This window comes from Hypanus sabinus, chromosome 31 (genome assembly GCF_030144855.1).
Source record: "Hypanus sabinus isolate sHypSab1 chromosome 31, sHypSab1.hap1, whole genome shotgun sequence".
NCBI classification, from domain to species: Eukaryota; Metazoa; Chordata; class Chondrichthyes; order Myliobatiformes; family Dasyatidae; genus Hypanus; species Hypanus sabinus.
The window spans coordinates 26,193,296-26,202,538 of NC_082736.1; the positions used below are offsets into that span (position 1 = coordinate 26,193,296).

The following is a 9,243-nucleotide window of genomic DNA, read 5'->3' on the forward strand; positions in this document are numbered from 1 at the left end:
CCAGTAACATTTCCAAAATGATGGCAAAGTGTGGAAAATCTCATACAGTTGGTGAAAGATTAATAATGCCTACCGTATCAGAATCGCTCGTCATTGTTCGCAAAATGGATACCAGCATTTTAAAATCAATTCCCCTGAGTAATAGTTTGTCGTATTGACGAAAGAAGTGAAGACCTTGTTTATTAACTACGCACAGAGCTAGGGAAAAAAATGCAGAATTTGGGATACAACTGGACGAGTCCACTGTGCGACACAACGAGGCATTGCTGATGGGATGTGTACGGTTTATCAGGAATGGAAAAGTTTATGACGAGATTCTCTTTTGTAAGAAGTTTGAAAACAAATCCCTACAGAGAACATGACATCTTGTGTAACAGGTGGAACACCGTATATGACAGGTCGCCGTGCTGGTTTAGTAGCATTTATGGAAAAGGGGGATGTAAGTCTGTTCTCAATCCTTTGTGTAATTCATCATCAACACCTCGCGGCCAAAAGCCTCTGCCAGCGACTTTTTTTCGAGCGCGACTCTTGCAATCTGCGCTGTCAACAAAATTTAAGCTCATCCGTTAAGAAGCAGAATATCTCTCCAGTTATGCCAAGGCAACAACGAAGCCTGAATGCTTGCTTTTCACACTGAGGTGCGACGGCTGTGAAAAGCCTGCTGCGTAAAACGTTTCTCTGATCTTTTTGACACCGTGGTTCAGTTTTTGCACAATGTCGACATGAGCTTTTACGTGGAGATGTGGGGCATACCTACTCGATCTGTATGACAAAATGAACATTCTAAGGATGAGAATTAAATCCAGGCAAAAAGCCCACTTTCATCGGAAAATTGGAAACATATAAACAAAACTTTCGGAGAAGAATGTTCTCAACGTTTCCATGCACGGAAAGTATGGCACTCTCTGTCACGGACGGTGATTTTCAAGAGTGCTGCTTACACCTGAAGTCACTGACGAAGGATTTTCACAATCGACTCAATGAGTTGAACGATCTTGAAGTTCCATTTCTTTGCAAGGTGGAAGAAAAGGGAGAGAGCTTGCGAGAGGGGGGGGGGAGCGGAGGAGAGAGGAGAGGGTGGGGCAGGGGAAGGCTAAAATAGATTGGGAAGGGGACAGGAGCTGTGTGGGGGAAGGATTTTAGGGAGGGACAAGGTGGGAAGGGGCAGGAGTAAAGGGAGGAAAGAGGAGTGGGGGAGGACGTAAAGGGACGGGACGGGAGGGGAATGTGAAAGAAGAGAGTGGTGGGGGGTCGAGAAGGAGTGGGAGAGGGGATTACAGGCTGAAGACTACCGCCTTCAACTAACCCACACCATCACGGGGAGAACGCACTAACTCACTGCTGGAATTGAACCCCCCTTTACCACTTTACCCTGTCTCCTCAAAATGTTTGCTTCCCACACCGGGAGTCGAACCCGGGCCGCCTGGGTGAAAACCAGGAATCCTAACCGCTAGACCATATGGGAGACGCTGAAAGACGATTTTGGGGGGGGGGGGGGGCGGCAGGAATACTTCGAAGGGATTTAAGAGTCAAGTTCTTCACACAGAGCGTGGCGTGTAAATACAGTAGCAATATTTAAGTGGGGCGTGCACACGGATGGGAAAGGGTTGGAGGGAGACAGGCTACACTCAGGCACAAGCAACTACTTCAGGCAGACAGTTTGCGCCAATCCGTCAGATTAGACCTGAGGGCCATTTCCCCCGTTCTCAGACGCCGTCTTCCTGCTTTATCCTCAAACACTCCGCATTTCACTCGCCGTCTCCGGCTCCCTCTGCCTCTCCCACCCTGCACACTCAGCCAAGCGTTAAGGAATCGGGGCCCATCCGCCTTCTCCCCTCCCTTATCGGGCAGAAGATACAGAAACCCGAAAGCACGTATCGTCAGACAGAGGAGCATTTCGGGGATGCAAACCGGGAAGAGCCGAAGAATGCGGTTGACGGCGACGGATCAAATGGTTTATAAAATGGGTGCACGAAGGACTCAGCCGCAAAACAATAAAAAAAAGCGCCAAGGTAGTCAGTGGGTAGAGCAGAGTCTGTGGAGGTGGAAACTGCAGGGATTGGGGCGACGGCGCCTTTAATTAAACGCAGGGTAAAGCGGGAAGACAGAGCCGGCGAAACCGGGAACAGGTCCTTAGGTCCGATTTGATTGATCCGACCAAGCTGCCTGCCTGAAGTAGTTGCTTTGGCCTGACTCCCTCGAAACCTTTCAGATCCGTGTGCAAGTGTCTCTTGAACGTTGTCATATTGCATTTAGACGCCGCCATCTCTGTGAAGAACTTGCCTCCCAAATCCCTTCGAAGCTTCCCCGATACCGTCTTTCGGCGTCTCCCATATGGTCTAGCGGCTAGGATTCCTGGTTTTCACCCAGGCGGCCCGGGTTCGACTCCTGGTTTGGTGGGGGCGGGGGGGGGGGAGAACAAGCGTTTTGAGGTGACACGGTAGCGTAGCGCCATTATCTCGGGTTCAGTGACCGCGTGGGCTCGGATTGGTAAATTGTGGGCAGGCTGTGTTGGCGAATGAAGCGTGGTGACACTTGAACTGAAGCTCGTCGCCCGTCGTGTTTGGTCTGTGATCCCTTCCCCAACTCCCTCCCAGTTCCCCAAATAACTCCACCCCTCTGCCATCTCTCTTACTATCCCTTGTACCTCCTCCCCCTCCCCCTTCCTTTTCCCTGCCTCCCCTCCCCCACCCCTCCTCTCCCCCTCACCCAGCCCCACTTCCCATCCCGTTCCCATCTTCTCCAACTCCCGATTGCCTTCCCTATAGTTGTGGAGCCCCTGCATTTCTATTTCCCGACCTTCAATCCAGCAGCCCTCACTCTCTCTCTTCCTAACTTCCCTTCGCTCTCCCCTTCTCCGCCCCCCCCCCCACTCCATAGCTGCAGAGAAATAGGACTTTCAGGCCGACCCAGCCGTGCTTATAAAGAAGCCTATCCACGCTAATTACCATAAGACCATAAGATATAGGAGCACAAGTAGGCCAGTCGGCCCATCAAGTCTGCTCCGCCATTCACTCATGAGCTGATCTTGACTTGGCCTCCACAGCCGCTCGTGGCAACAAATTCTACAGATTTACCACCGTATGACCTCTGACTGAAGAAATTTCTCCGCATCTGTATTCTAAGTGGACGTCCTTCAATCCTGAAGTCGTGCCCTCTTGTCCTAGACTGCGCTATCATGGGAAATAACTTTGCCATATCTAATCTGTTCAGGCCTTTTAACATTCGGGATGTTTCTATGAGATCCCCCTTCATTCTCGTGAACTCCAGGGGATACAGCTCAAGAGCCAGACGCTCCTCATACAGTAACCCTTTCATTGCTGGAACACACGCACATTCCATCGGCAACGGACACAAAATGCCGGACACTCAGCAGGTGAGGCAGGATCTATGAAAATGATTAAACAGTCGATGTTTCGGGCTGGGAACCTTCTGAAGAAGGAAGGGGGGAAGAAGCCAGAATAAAAAGGTGGGAGTGGCGGGGAAGGAGGATCGCGAGAAGGTGACAGGTGAAGTCAGGTGGGTGGAGAGGAAGGAATCTGATAGGAGAGGGGCGTGGACCATAGGAGAAAGGGAAGGAGGAGGGGCACCAGGGGGAGGCGAAAGGCAAGTGAGGAGAGCTAAGAGACGGGAGTGGGGAATAGAAAACGACTGAAAGGTGAGGGAATTTCTTTTTAGCGTAAGGAGAATTCAATGTTCATGCCCATCAGGTTGGAGGTTACCCAGACGAAATGTGGGGGCTGTTGTTCCTCCGCCCTGAGGCTGGTATCGTTTTGGCAGGGAGGAGGTCCAGAGCGGCCAGAGCGGCAGTGGGGATCGGAATTAAAATGCTTGGCCAAGGGCAAGCTGCGCTTTTGGCCGCTGGGGCATTTGTCTGTATTTGCCCCCCCCCCCCCCTCCTATCCTATCCGCGTACCTATCCCGAGTGCCTTTTTAAATGTCGCTAAATGTTCCTGCAAATGTTTCTACCACTTCCTTGGACACCCATTACCCTCAACCCCGACCGGGTCACCCCTCCGCCCCCGGCACGCCAAGGGAAACAGTCCCGGTCTCGCCTATAACTCGGTCCTTTCAGTCCCGGAAACGTCCCGGTGAACTGTTTCTGCGCCTCTCAGGAGCTAAACGTGTTACCGGAAAAATTGGCAGTAAGAGATAAATTACATCGCATCTCCAGGAATGTCAGGGGACAATGAAAAAAAACCCACATAGTATATCGGAGCAGAATTGGGCTATTCTAACCATTGAGTCTGTTCCGCGATTCCATCACGGCTGGTTTATTGCCCCTCTCAACCCCACTCCCCGTAACCTGGCCCTTACTAACCAAGATCAGTCTGCACTATACCCCACGGCCTCCACAGCCGTCCGTACAAATGAATCCCAGCTAAAGAAATTCACCCTCATTTTGGAGGGACGTCGTTGCTTTCTGAGGCCGTGTGCCCCCCCCCCCGCCCCGCCTGCCCACCGCCGTTACCAGGCCGCCCCGCTGTCGGAAACATCCTCGTCACGTCCACCGTCTGTAGGCCTTCCGGCATTCGATGGGTTTCGATCAGATCCCGCCCCGTTCTTCCAAGCTCCAGCGGGTACAGGCCGAGATTCATGGATCACTCCTCACACGTCAACCCACTGGGATCACTGCCGGGAGCTTTCTCCAGGAGAACCTAGGATCAGAGGGGGCAGAGGGAGGGGCGGGGTTACCTGGCTTTCTCCCACGGTCCAGGTGATCTCAGGGCTATGAGGGAGCGGAGAGGAGCCGGAGTGTTATTTGCCCCCCCCTCCTCAGTGTGAGGGGCGGACTCCCGGAGGGCAGTTGGTGGGAGCGTTGGTGGGGGGGAGCGCAGGGGCATATAAAGTAAGTAAAGAGGCAAAAAAGAGGTAGCCAGCGGATCGTGCAGCGTCTGTGGAGGCAGGAGGTGCAGGGAACGGAGGCTCGACTCCACTGTCGCTGCCCAACCCGCTGGGATCCTCCCAACGTGGAGTAACAGGCCCCGGCAGCGAAGCGGCAGGCCCGTTTGGCCCCTCTAGCCCGTGGAGGCCCGGTGTTCTGCCCGGTCCCGTCTACCTGCATCGGCAACCCAGCTCTTCCTGTGCATCATCAAAATTCTCCTCGGTGTCACAATCGAACCGGCATCCGAGGGCTGTCCGTTCCGCTCTCTCACCGACCCCGGAGTAAAGAAGTTTCCCCCCACCCCTCCCCACCTCAGGTTCCTCCTTAAATATTTCACCTTTCATCCTTAACGCTAAGAGCACCCATTCTCCCGTCAACCGACCTTACCGGGGGGAGGGGGGGAGAAAGCCTTCCAGCGTTCACCCCGTGGGAGAGTCCGGGACCAGATGCCCCCCCCCACTTCGGTTTGGAATTACGTCCCCGTAGATCAGAGCTGGGGAGGGTGCGCGTTGGATGTCAGCGGCCGCTCCGCTGTGGCAAGTAGCAGGCGTGAGACCCTCACCTGCGGGAGCTGCGTCCGCGGTGGGCGGCGGAGGGTGCGTGCCGAGAGGTCTTAACGCCGAGCTGGGCAAGGTACACAGGAAATGCCGGCGGAACTCAGCAGGTCGCGGAGCAACTCCGGAAGGGTCGCGGACAGCTGGTGGGCACGGAACAGAGCGTGTACTGGATATGACACGAATGCCACAGGGTATAATATGCCACTGGGAGGTGGGGAGGGCGGAATCTGTGGAGTTCGCTGCCACAGCCGGCTGCAGAGGACAAGTCATTCTGGATGTTTAGAGAGAGGGGTGGCAGCTCCTTGATTAATAACGGCGTCAACGGTTACTGGTTGAAGATAGGATAATGGGATTGAGAAGGAAAATAAATCAGCCTTGATGTACTGGCGGTACGGACTCGACGGGCCGAATGGCCCAGTCTGCTCCCAGACCGGGATCTCCAGTCCGGGGCAGGAGGGAGCGCTGATTGTGATGTCTTCTTTCCCGGGGCGGCAACAAATGAAGACGGAATCCCCGGAGGGGAGGCTGGTTCCCCTGGACTGGAGCGGTTGAGTGATGGCTAGTATTGATTCAGAGGGCCGAAGGGCCGGTTACCTTACTGCTTGAGTGAGTGCGAAGGGTGAGAGAGGCAGAGGGAGCCGGGCGAGCCGGAGACGGTGAGTGAACTGCTGAGTGTTGGAGGAAAAAGGCGGGAAGACAGAGCCAGAGGACGCGGGGACAGGGCCTTGGGTCCAAGTTGTGGGATCGGCGTCAATCTGAAGTAGTCTCCATCGAACCCTTTCCTATCCGTGTGAAAGTTCCTTTTGAAAGTTGTTGTTGTACCCAGCTGGTTGTATTTACATACCTCCCTCAGTGTGAAGAACTTGCCTCCCAAATCTCTTCGAAGCTTCCCCGCTATCGGCTTTCAGCGTCTCCCATATGGTCTAGCGGTTAGGATTCCTGGTTTTCACCCAGGCTGCCCGGGTTCGACTCCCGGTGTGGGAAGCAAAAGTTTTGAGGAGACAGGGTAAAAGCCAAAGGTGGGTCGTGCGGGAGGTGCAAAGTCCGGAGGCGTCGACCTACCTGACTCTGCCTCTGCTGCTGCCCAACCCGCTGCCCTCCCAGCATCGACTCCAGGCCCTTCGGCCCATTTAGTCAGGGAGCAGCCTGGTGTCCTGCACCGGTAACATAGTCCCTATTCAAATTTCTCTTAAGTGTTACAATTGAACCTGCAATTGATCCGCTGTCAGCTCCACCCCAAGAGAGAAGTAACCCCTCTAGTTCCGCTTTAAATATTTCACCTTTCACCCTCAGCATAAGATCCCGAGTTCTCGTCTCACTCAACGCGACGGAGGAAAAGCCTGCCAGCATTCACCCAGCGGGAGAGTCTAGGACCAGAGGGCCCACCCTCGGAATAGTCTGTCCTTTTAGTGCAGAGATGAGGAGGAATTTCACAGGAGGGCGCGCCTTGCCGCCTTGACCCGCTTAAAGTTATTGCCCCTTCCTGTTTCTGAGTTCCACCCGCAATGACTCAGTGGACAATCCCTCCATGACCTCCTCCTTTTCTGCAGCCGTGGTACTATCCCTGATTAGTGATACTGTAGCGGTGTGCTACACGCAGCGCTGAAATAACGACACGCATTCGGTGAGTTGCAGTCGCAAACTTCGTGGCCTCGCTTTAAAGCCTCCCTGATCCCGCCCTCCCCGGGCGGGAATGCTGTAGGGGGGGCCGCGTATTCACAGCCCCGTCCCCCGCGCGGGCTTTTCCCCCCTGGCTGGTGAAGCAGGCCTGGCGCCCTCTTTGGGGGCCGGCCTCGATGCCGGCGCGCGCCGCCTTGTGAGCCGGTTCGAGCGCGCCGGGAAGTGGGTCGCCACAATACCACTCTGCCACCTCCCTTGCCTCCGTTTCAAACAAGTACTGGAAGCCAGGCACACTCAGCAGCCATTCCTGCCCCTGAGATGTTCAAGTCTCTGTAATGGCCGCAATGTCATAGTGTTAAGCTACTCCTCGCATTAAAATAGACACATCTCAAACCGTCAGGCTGAGTGCTTCTTTGCTCTTACATCTGCCTATCCTTCCCCACGAGCTGTCTCTACTTGTGCTCCAACCTCTCTATCGTCTGCCTCTTCGGTTCCCACCCCCTGCAAATCTGCCCAGTAGCATTAGCAAACCTGCCTCCCAGGATATTGGTTCCCCTCCAGTTCAGGTACAGGTCACCCCTTTCCCAGAAAGAGTTCTGGTGACCCAAGAATTTGAAACCCTGTCCCCTGCACCATGTCCTCGGCCACTCACTCATCTCAGCTACCTTCCTGTTCTGACCTTCTCCAGGTCGTGGCGCCGGGAGTAATCCGGAGATTACCACCTTGGAGGTACTGCTCTCCCGCCTCCTTCCTGACTCCCTAAACTTACCGCGCAGGACCTCTACCCCTCTCCTGCCTACGTCATTGGTACCAACATGTGCTTGCTCTGAAAGAATATTAAGAAATTAAGAATATTCTTTAAAAAAGAATATTTTGCAACCGCTCAGAGACCATCCTGGACCCTAGCACCCAGGAGACAACACACTATCCCGGCGGAGGCGGAATCGCCTATCTGTCCCCCCCCCCCCCCCCGACTATCGAGTCCTCCATGACTATTGCTCCACCTGCCTTCACCCCACCCTTCTGAGATTCAGAGCCGACCACAGTGCTACTGGTCTGGCTGCTGCTGCCTTGCCCAGATACGTCATCCCCGTCATCAGCATCTAAAAGGGGTACCTGGTGCTGAGGGGAATGGCCACGGGGGGGGCGCTGCACCGACTTCCTTCTCCCTTTGCCTCTCAAGGAGTTCACCCATTCACTCACCGAAATCTGCACTCTGGGTGCAGCCACCTGCTCAAAGGTCTCATCGATCAATTGCTCTGCATTCCGGATGATTCTTGGTTCGTCCAACTGCAGCTCCAGCTCCTTATTGCGGTCTTTCAGGAGCTGGAGCTGGCTGCACTTCCCGCGAGTGTGGTCATCAGGGAGACCATGGACCATGGACCATGGTTCCATGGATCCCCGCGTCCTACAGGAGGAGCATTTCACTGCCACCCTGCCATTCTGCCTGCAATGTACAATCGACAACCAGGTCCATAAAGAAAGGAAAAACGAACTCTTCTAACTTGTTTATTTGTCCTCATTCTCTTCCCAACGAAGCCCCTTGAGTCAAGGCCTCGACTCTCAGGCTCCTACCGCTGGCCTACTCCCGACAATGGCAGGCCCGCTTGTCCCTTCTGTACTTTTATTTAATTCGCAGGTCTCCGTTCCCGCCGCCGATCGGGCCTCCGGAATGCCCGAACGCCCGCGAAGCTCTCCTTGTACGCAAGCTTCGCCGACCCTCCAGTAACCTGTGGGAAATACTCTGATCCCTCCGGAAATTACAAGGGTGTCAGGAAAGAGTTCAAGAATGAAATTAGGAGAGCGAGAAGGGGCCATGAGAAGGCCTTGGCGAGCAGGATTAATGAAAACCCCAAGGCATTCTACAAGTATGTGAAGAGCAATGGGGTGAGCCGTGTGAGAATTGGGCCAATTAGGAAGGATGACGGAGACATGCGCATGGAGTCAGAGGGGGTAACGAATACTTTGCTTCAGTATTCACCAGGCGAAAGGATCTTGGCAATTGTTGGGATGGCTTACAGTGGACTAAAATGCTTGCGGTGTATAGATATTAAGGAAGAGGATGTGCTGGAGCTTTTGTAAAGCATCAAGTTGGATAAGTCGCCTGGACCGGACGAGATGTACCCCAGGCCACAGTGGAGAGCGAGGGAGGAGATTGCTGAGCCTCTGATGATGATCTTT

The 9,243-nt window shown here is 54.2% G+C and overlaps 2 non-coding genes across 2 annotated transcripts; one reads left to right on the top strand and one right to left on the bottom strand.

Annotated features, from left to right (window-relative positions):
• Positions 1-1,393: 1,393 nt before the first annotated feature.
• Positions 1,394-1,465, bottom strand: trnae-uuc (transfer RNA glutamic acid (anticodon UUC)). Its single transcript has one exon. It is a non-coding gene; the product is annotated as a tRNA-Glu (tRNA).
• A 4,889-nt stretch (positions 1,466-6,354) lies between these two features.
• Positions 6,355-6,426, top strand: trnae-uuc (transfer RNA glutamic acid (anticodon UUC)). The gene has a single exon. It is a non-coding gene; the product is annotated as a tRNA-Glu (tRNA).
• The last annotated feature ends 2,817 nt before the right edge of the window (positions 6,427-9,243 follow it).